This window comes from Schistocerca piceifrons, chromosome 5, assembly GCF_021461385.2.
Source record: "Schistocerca piceifrons isolate TAMUIC-IGC-003096 chromosome 5, iqSchPice1.1, whole genome shotgun sequence".
NCBI classification, from domain to species: domain Eukaryota; kingdom Metazoa; phylum Arthropoda; class Insecta; order Orthoptera; family Acrididae; genus Schistocerca; species Schistocerca piceifrons.
In genome coordinates, this window is record NC_060142.1 from 433,928,511 (window position 1) to 433,936,551 (window position 8,041).

The 8,041-nt window shown below is 45.9% G+C and overlaps 1 pseudogene; it reads left to right on the forward strand.

Moving 5' to 3' along the window:
- The first annotated feature begins 6,954 nt into the window (after positions 1 to 6,954).
- Positions 6,955 to 7,071, forward strand: LOC124799418 (annotated as a pseudogene).
- Positions 7,072 to 8,041: the final 970 nt, after the last annotated feature.

The following is an 8,041-nucleotide window of genomic DNA, read 5'->3' on the forward strand; positions in this document are numbered from 1 at the left end:
TATTGTCATTTTGCCATCTGGAGATAATAAATGGGGCTGTACACGCAAGAAAATGGAGAGCTATATGGAGAAATCGGAATACTTCCGGCACATTCTTCTGTTTCAGTTATTCTTCTGTTTCAGTTCAATACAGGGGTGACAGCAGCGGAGAAAGCCAGATACATTTACGAATTGTATGAGGATATGCCACTGGACAGAGCACAGCTAAAAAATGTCTTTCTCGTATTAAGGAGTGCCGTTTCGATATTAGTGACACACACACACACACACACACACACACACACACACACACACACACACTACGTTCAGGAAGACATTTGAAACGCATTAATCCACAATAATCAACGTCAGTGTAATCGAGAACTGTCACATGTGATGAACTGCAATCACTCCATCATCGTGCGACATTTGCATGCAATGGCAAAGATTCAAAATTCGAGTGTATGGGTTCCGCAAGCTCCAAGTCGAAACCAAAAAATTCAATGGGCGGTCATATTTGCATCTCTCTTTGCTCGGCATCAATTGGCTCCGTCCATTCCTATCCTGTATCGTTAATGGTGACGAGAAATGGTGTCTTTATGTTAACAAAACGTAAAGAAAGGTACGGTTGAGCCCAAACAAAGCAGAAAGTCCCCGTACAAAGAGCTGCGCGCGTCCACAGTAACGTTTTGGGTCTGCCGGAACAGCAAAGCTGTGGTGTACTTCGAACTGCTTCGCCGAGTGTAACCATCACTGCTGACATTTGCCGTCGACAAATGAGACGTCTGCATATAAAATCCAAGAACAACGACCAGGAACGCTGTGTGAAATGATCCTACTCCACGACAGCGCTATACAGGAGCTGGGTTCGGAAGTCTCCGCATTCCACCTTATTCACCTCATCTTGCGCTCTCAGACATTCATCTTTCCCCCTCTCTGTCGAACAACCTTCAAGAAAATTCGTTTCCGGATGTAAATGGACTCCAAAGACGACTTGACGAGTTCTTTGCCTCAGAGCCACGTGATTTCTACAGTCGTGGATTAAAAAAAAAAAAAAATTCCAGCGTTGTAAGACTGTTGTACATAGTTAAAGAGAATATATTGTTGGCACTGACGACTGAAGTCTCTTATGTGTATCTGTAATGTTAATTATGCTATGGAAAACGCTGTGAACGTATGCATCAATCCAATATACACTGAAGTGCCAAAGAAACTCGTATAGTCATGCGTATTCAAATACAGGGATAAGTAAACAGCCAGAATACGGCGTTGCAGTCGGCAACGCCTGTATCAGACAACTAGTGCCTGCCACAGTTGTTAGATCGGTTACTGATGCTCTGTAATGGTCTGGGGGCTGTGCAGTTGGAGTGATATGGGACCCCTGATACGTCTAGATACGACTTTGACAGGTGACACGTACGTAAGTATCCTGTCTGCTGCTGAAGAATGTCGATATGTGGAAATAGCACACTAGTTACCGTAAAAATTGTTTTCTAACGCGACTGGTGTACTGTTTGTTCACACCGGCAATCTTGTTATTACTGAAGCCATTCATGTCCATTGTGCATTCCGAACGACTTGGGAAATTACAGCAGGACAATGCGACATCACGCAGACCTAGAATTGCTACAGAGTTGCTCCAGGAACAGTCTTTTGAGTTTAAACACTTCCGCTTGAGCATATCTGGGGTACCTTGCAACATACTGTTCAGGAGAGATCTCCACCCATCGTACTCTTACAGATTTATGGACAGCCCTGCAGGATTCTGCTTCAGGCATTAGTCAAGTCCATGCCACGTCGTATTGTACCACTTCTACGTGCGCGCGGTGGCGTTACACGATATTATGCACCTGCCCAGTTTCTTTCTCTCTTCAGTGTGTATAACACTTCTACCAGTTTGAAACGCCGAGATGCTACAGATTCGAATTAACAAAATGGTTCAAATGGCTCTGAGCACTATGGGACTCAACTGCTGAGGTCATTAGTCTCCTAGAACTTAGAACTAGTTAAACCTAACTAACCTAAGGACATCACAAACATCCATGCCCGAGGCAGGATTCGAACCTGCGACCGTAGCGGTCTTGCGGTTCCAGACTGCAGCGCCTTTAACCGCACGGGCACTTCGGCCGGCTTCGAATTGACAGATAAAAGTAAACTTCTCCAGTTACTTGGAAGCCGTGTGGCTGCGTTCGAGGCTTTGCGATCATACTGAAGCAATTATGGTTCAGGTCCTATTGATGTAATACAATTTTTTACATTCTACTGTTTGATAATGTGTTGCAAGCGTAACACGAACGTAACCGAGGTATGCTGAAAATGATAACACACGGCGCCACAATCTGGTGTATGATAAATTTTTATTTACTGCCTTGATGTTTCGGATAGCCAAAACATGAGAGACAATGTTCTGGCACTCGTGCAATATGATGGACTCAGTGAGCATTAAACGGCACCCATGTGCGGCGTTCCGTTTTCCCATGCCCTGAATTAGGTAATTCGGTGTCATGAAACTGGAGTAATCGGCCTGCTTCGATGGTCGGGCTTCGGAAAGGTGTCGACGCTTCAGCAAGACAAAGTGTGACCGCCCATGGAACCTCCATTTTTCAATTCTGTCCAACTCAAGAAAGAGAGAAATTTCTCTGGACGCTCACAAAACGATTCACAACCGCTTAACGGATGCTGGCCTTAGAGCACATAGGGCTGCTTAATAGGTCCTTCCTGATGGGCACAAACTTTATGCGGTTGCCTTCGTTGAATTAAATGGTGACTGTGACTGATTCCATGTCATCAGCATAGCATAGCGATGGAAATGTTACCGACGATGGTGCCACTAAAGCGGAGTTGCTAAATACTGTTTTCCTTAATTCCTTCACGAAAGAAAACGAAGCAAATATTCCAGGATTCGAAACTAGAACAGCTGTTAGCATGAATGACATAAATATAGATATCTTAGGTAATGCAAAATGACTCAAATCACTTAAGAAAGGCAAGTCTTCCGGTCCAGATGTTATACCAGTCAGGTTCCTCTCAGAGTATGCAGATACAATAGCACCTTTCTTAGCAATCATATACACTCCTGGAAATTGAAATAAGAACACCGTGAATTCATTGTCCCAGGAAGGGGAAACTTTATTGACACATTCCTGGGGTCAGATACATCACATGATCACACTGACAGAACCACAGGCACATAGACACAGGCAACAGAGCATGCACAATGTCGCACTAGTACAGTGTATATCCACCTTTCGCAGCAATGCAGGCTGCTATTCTCCCATGGAGACGATCGTAGAGATGCTGGATGTAGTCCTGTGGAACGGCGTGCCATGCCATTTCCACCTGGCGCCTCAGTTGGACCAGCGTTCGTGCTGGACGTGCAGACCGCGTGAGACGACGCTTCATCCAGTTCCAAACATGCTCAATGGGGGACAGATCCGGAGATCTTGCTGGCCAGGGTAGTTGACTTACACCATCTAGAGCACGTTGGCTGGCACGGGATACATGCGGACGTGCATTGTCCTGTTGGAACAGCAAGTTCCCTTGCCGGTCTAGGAATGGTAGAACGATGGGTTCGATGACGGTTTGGATGTACCGTGCACTATTCAGTGTCACCTCGACGATCACCAGTGGTGTACGGCCAGTGTAGGAGATCGCTCCCCACACCATGATGCCGGGTGTTGGCCCTGTGTGCCTCGGTCGTATGCAGTCCTGATTGTGGCGCTCACCTGCACGGCGCCAAACACGCATACGACCATCATTGGCACCAAGGCAGAAGCGACTCTCATCGCTGAAGACGACACGTCTCCATTCGTCCCTCCATTCACGCCTGTCGCGACACCACTGGAGGCGGGCTGCACGATGTTGGGGCGTGAGCGGAAGACGGCCTAACGGTGTGCGGGACCGTAGCCCAGCTTCATGGAGACGGTTGCGAATGGTCCTCGCCGATACCCCAGGAGCAACAGTGTCCCTAATTTGCTGGGAAGTGGCGGTGCGGTCCCCTACGGCAATGCGTAGGATCCTACGGTCTTGGCGTGCATCCGTGCGTCGCTGCGGGCCGGTCCCAGGTCGACGGGCACGTGCACCTTCCGCCGACCACTGGCGACAACATCGATGTACTGTGGAGACCTCACGCCCCACGTGTTGATCAATTCGGCGGTACGTCCACCCGGCCTCCCGCATGCCCACTATACGCCCTCGCTCAAAGTCCGTCAACTGCACATGCGGTTCACGTCCACGCTGTCGCGGCATGCTACCAGTGTTAAAGACTGCGTTGGAGCTCCGTATGCCACGGCAAACTGGCTGACACTGACGGCGGCGGTGCACAAATGCTGCGCAGCTAGCGCCATTCGACGGCCAACACCGCGGTTCCTGGTGTGTCCGCTGTGCCGTGCGTGTGATCATTGCTTGTACAGCCCTCTCGCAGTGTCCGGAGCAAGTATGGTGAGTCTGACACACCGGTGTCAATGTGTTCTTTTTTCCATTTCCAGGAGTGTACAACCGCACACTTGACGAAAGGTCTGTTCCTAAAGACTGGAAAGTAGCACAGGTCACACCAATATTCAAGAAAGGAAACAGGACTAACCCATTGAATTACAGACCCATATAACTGACCTCAATTTGCAGTAGGATTTTGGAGCATATACTATACTCGAACATTATGAATCACCTTGAAGAAAATGACTTATTGGTACATAACCAACACGGATTCAGAAAATATCGTTCTTGTGCAACAAGTAATGAGTGCTGTTGACAAAGGATCTCATATCGATTCCATTTTCCTATATTTCCAGAAGACGTTTGATACCATTCCTGGCAAGCGACTATTAATCAAATTGCGTGCATATGGAGTATCGTCTCAGTTGTGTGACTGGATTCGTGATTTCCTCTCAGAGAGGACACAGTACGAAGTGATAGACAGTAAATCATCGAGTAGAACAGAAGGGATATCTGGCATTCTGCAAGGTAGTGTCATAGGCCCTCTGCTGTTCCTGATTTAAATAAATGATCTAGGTGATAATCTGAGCAGTCCCTTAAGATTGTTTTCAGATGATGCTGTAATTTACCGTCTAGTAAAATCATCAGGCGATCAATTCCAATTACAAAATGGTCTAGAGAGAATTTCTGTATGGTGCAAAAAGTGACAATTGGCACTAAAGAAAGAAAAGTACGAGGTCATCCACATGGGTGCTGAAGGAAATCCTATAAATTTTGGCTATACGATAAATCACACAAATCTAAGGGCTGTCAATTCGACTAAATACCTAGGAATTACAATAACGAGAAACTTAAATTGGAACGACCACACAGATAATATTGTGGGGAAGGCGAAACAAAGACTGCGCTTTGTTGGCAGAACACTTAGAAGATGAGACAAACCCACTAAAGAGATAGCCTACATTACACTTGTCGGTCCTCTGTTGGAATATTGCTGAGCAGTATGCGATCCTTACCAGGCATGATTGACGGAGGACATCGAAAAAGGGCAAAGAAGTGCAGCTCGTTTCGTGTTATCGCGCAATAGGGGTGAGAGTGTAACTGATACGATGCGGTAGTTGGGGTGGCAGTCCCCGAAACAAAGGCCGATTTCTTTGCAGCGAGATCTGTTTCGAAATTTAAATCACCGACTTTCTCTTCCGAATGCGTAAATATTTTGTTGACAGCCACCTATGTAGGGAGAAATGATCATCATAATAAAATAAGAGAAATCAGAGCTCGAACGGAAAGATTTAGGTGTTCCTTTTTCCCACGCGCCATTCGAGAGTGGAATGGTAGAGAAGTAGTATGAAAATGGTTCGATGAACCCTCTGCCAGATGTAGATGAGTGAATATTTAGCTCGGTGAATGACGGTCTGATGACGGCCTAAAAGCCACTGAGAGCATGTTACGATCCACAGTACGTGGTGAAACATTCGCGTGTTGGCCGCATCACAGTCTCAGGATACCGTTGCATGTCGTCAGATGAAGCACGGATACTTCATTTAATATATGATCATCTCGCCGCGCATCAGCATGAGCATGTCATGAAACTCATGAAACATACTACGGTGTCGAGTGTGAGGATGCGGTATCCAAATGGAATGATCCAGTTCCAAGAGGACCACTCAGCGATACACACTAGTCTAATCTTTGAGCAATGGTCTTCACAACAGGCTCACGTCGATCTGATGGAATGACTTTTTCGAACACCGGTCGCAAACCCCATTCAAAATTTGTAGGCTAAAATGAAGAGTCACATAAATATACAATGGCAGACACCGGCCTCACGCACCTAGTGTTGAATACTGGGAGAGTCTCGCGGACGGTGTGACGAATTTCCATAGGCTGACTGCCTGCATCACTCGTCGGATGAGGCTGGTAATTGATTTAAGCGGTGAATGGGCCTCATACTAGCCTCATTCCTGATGTCAAACTTCCCTCGTTTCACATTAATGCCCTTTGTATTACAATATTTGATGTAACTTAATGTTTGTTAATAGAAAACCTAATTAATATGATGTTTGTTAATAGAAAACCTAATTAATATGATTTAAATTTTGTTCATTAAAATCGTGCTACTTAAAATGCAAATGTCCAAAAAGCACAAAGAAATCAATTTCAATCGAAAGAGAAATGGTGTCTTAATATGAGACAGCCAGAGAAAACAATATTGACCAGTATGAAAACAGGTAGAACTTAAAATTTTTATATTCCTTTCTTTACTGCCTCTGCGACATTCTCTGCATTTATTGTGGAAAATAACTGCAGTGAGGGCATACAAAAGCTCATTTTCAACTCAACATTCATCGAGATCCAAAGGGCGGTATTCCGTGCACTGTCCCATGTCTCTCTGTTAATCTTGAGGAAAGCGACCACTTCATAATACGCATTCAGTGCCTTCTCCTTCTTCAGGTTGTATATCTGAAGCGTTGTCCTAAATCAAGCTGGTATCATACTCAGAATGACTGGAAGATTATATTTCGCTTACCTTTTTCTTTTGCCAACGACCTTGCCGCAGTGGTAACACCGGTTCCCATCAGATCACCGAAGTTAAGCGCTGTCGGACTGGGCTAGCACTTGGATGGGTGACCATCGGTCTACCTGGCGCTGTTGGCAAGCGGGGTGCACTCAGCCCTTGTGAGGCAAACTGAGGAGCTACTTGATTGAGAAGTAGCGGCTCCGGTCTCGGAAACTGACATACGTCCTGGAGAGCGGTGTGCTGACCACGTGCCCCTCCATATCCGCATCCAGTGACGCCTATGAGCTGAGGATGACACGGTGGCCGGTTGGCACCGTTGGGCCTTCATGGCCTGTTCGGGAGGAGTTTAGTTTAGTTTTTTTACCTTTGTCTTTTTCAAGAACAAAATTTTTGCTTATGTCGCGCCATTCATTCCGCAACAGCTTTCTTTTCTTCGAATTGTTTCAAATATCCTCTATGTGGAGACGATGTTTTCTACACGGATTTAGAGTATAGTGATTTTACTAAATCTGGTGGCCCTTAATGTGGCGTGCTGATTTTGGGAGCTGGCCAGATACAACTTGGTCTCACATTCACTCTGTTGTTTTCATCTCGTATGTAAAACTCCTGAGGTATTGCAAAATTCATTGTCTCTACGTATATGTCTGTTACAAGGGATGAGTCTCGTTTTCTAGATGCCGTTTATAGCATATTTCAAAAAATGGCTCCGAGCACTATGGCATTTAACATCTTAGGTCATCAGTCCCCTAGAACTTAGAACTACTTAAACCTAACTAACCTAAGAACATCACACACATCCATGCCCGAGGCAGGATTCGAACCTGCGACCGTAGCAGTCCCGCGGTTCCGGACTGCAGCGCCTAGAACCGCACGGCCACCGTGGCCGGCTAGCATATTTCGTTGTTATTGCTCTCAAAGTAGGCAGCTTCAAATACCCTAGTTAATAAAAATGAGGTTACTGCTTGACCTGTGTGAGGTGATAAGGAGATACTGTGTACACGGTTTTCTCATGCTTTGTCTATCACACAGACGTGATATCATACCCAAGAAGAGTTGGCACAAACCTTTTGCTTGACAAGTTCACAAAATTGACAAGTCGCATAGGAA